Here is a 1,662-nt window from a genome sequence, read left to right on the forward strand (position 1 = left end):
TACAATATTGTCTTGGATCCTAGAGAAATGGATTTTCTTCAGACGTGGAAATGAACACCATCAAGTTGGGGTTTTTTCTCCACAAGTTCTGGATTTTGTCTTCCATTCCTTTTGTGTGTGTGTCCATCTTAGCGCTTACCTGGATTTTCCCAGTCACTGGCACCTATGTGATTTAGATCATTCCAGGCTTCCCTGTACATATCCCTTGGGGAAAATAATGATAAAGGAAATATGAAGACTTTGAGATTTAGGACTAAGTTGACTTACTGCTGGACAGGAGAGGAGAAATCTGACTGAATACAGCAGGATTAGGTCCTGTGAGATAGAGTCCACAAACTGTGAAAGAATAATTCAAAGACAATTGAGGTCCTGAGGATTTACTCACATTTAAAAACTACACAAGGAAAAAATTAAAAAAGAAACTACACAAGGGAAAGCAGACCACAAGGACAGTCTTTCAGAAAAAAAATAAGGATGAGACTTATAAAAGCAAAGCTGGAAAGATTCGTGAAGACTGATCGAACAAGACAAAACTTGTCAATTCAAGATTGGTTCATTGGGATGAAGCTGGTCAAGGGCCACTTACTGAAGCCCAAGTCTGGCTGTGGTTTTTAGGAACCGTGTGTAGTCACCAAGTCTGTAGGGTAACCCCAGATAATGTGCTTGAGTGTTAGCCTGCAAAGACTCACAGCTCATCATCAGACATTTTCCCAGAAGTTTTCCATTAAGTAGTTGTTCAGTTCATTTAGTTGGGCCCTGACCACATGCCCTGTGACAATTGTCTGTATTCTCCCAGCTTAGGATCCTACAAATCTCTTATATTAAAGGCCACTTTTGTGACTTTGATCAGGAACATTTCCGTAATTGTGAGTTGATGGGGACAGAGAATTTTTAATATATATATACATACTTGAGGCCCAAGTGAGGGGCTTAACCTCATAATTCAAAGATCAAGAGTCACATGCTCTATTGACAGAGACAGGCACCTCATGAAACAGAGATTCTTTACGTGGCCAAACTTCAGTCAGGCTCCCCAACCTTCTCCTAGGCCCATCCGGCACTTCCTTGTAGGAGGCCATTGGGCAAGAACCCTGCTCCATCCGTTTAACCAGAAGCGCCCCCACCCTCCATACCCAATCCCATTTCGCATCCTCCACCATCCCCCAGCCTCAGCCTGATCACCCTGGCCTGTCTTCAGCAGACCAATCCTGTTGGGCCTGTTTAGCCAGAATCCCCCATACCCCCTGACGTTTCCCCTTAGTGCTTTTCCACCCACTGACTCCCACCCTGCTCCTTGGCCATAGACGCCCACGTGCCCATGCTGCACGCGGAGCATGGCATGCACTGGGAGCCCAATCTCCCCACCCCCCCTCCCCCCCCGCCCCCCCCCACTGGAAATCCCACTGCAGCGGGGCCCTCTCCCTAGCAGGATGCTTCTGGGGGTAAGGTCTGCCTTCCCATCTTTGTCATGGGCTGTGGGAGGGGCCTCCAGTCCTGCGCTCTCCCGGAGCTGCAGCATCCATCTGCCAGGGATTCGCTCTAACGTGTCTTGGGGTCTGATCACAGGAGAGACACATCAGTCTCGGGGCAAGTGATGGAGGGTTAACCAGAGATGAGGCCAACAAGCAACGTATCTTCACCTTCGCTTGCTCCCTGTAGTCC

Source organism: Canis lupus, unplaced genomic scaffold, assembly GCF_011100685.1.
Source record: "Canis lupus familiaris isolate Mischka breed German Shepherd unplaced genomic scaffold, alternate assembly UU_Cfam_GSD_1.0 chrUn_S1945H2144, whole genome shotgun sequence".
Lineage (NCBI taxonomy): Eukaryota > Metazoa > Chordata > Mammalia > Carnivora > Canidae > Canis > Canis lupus.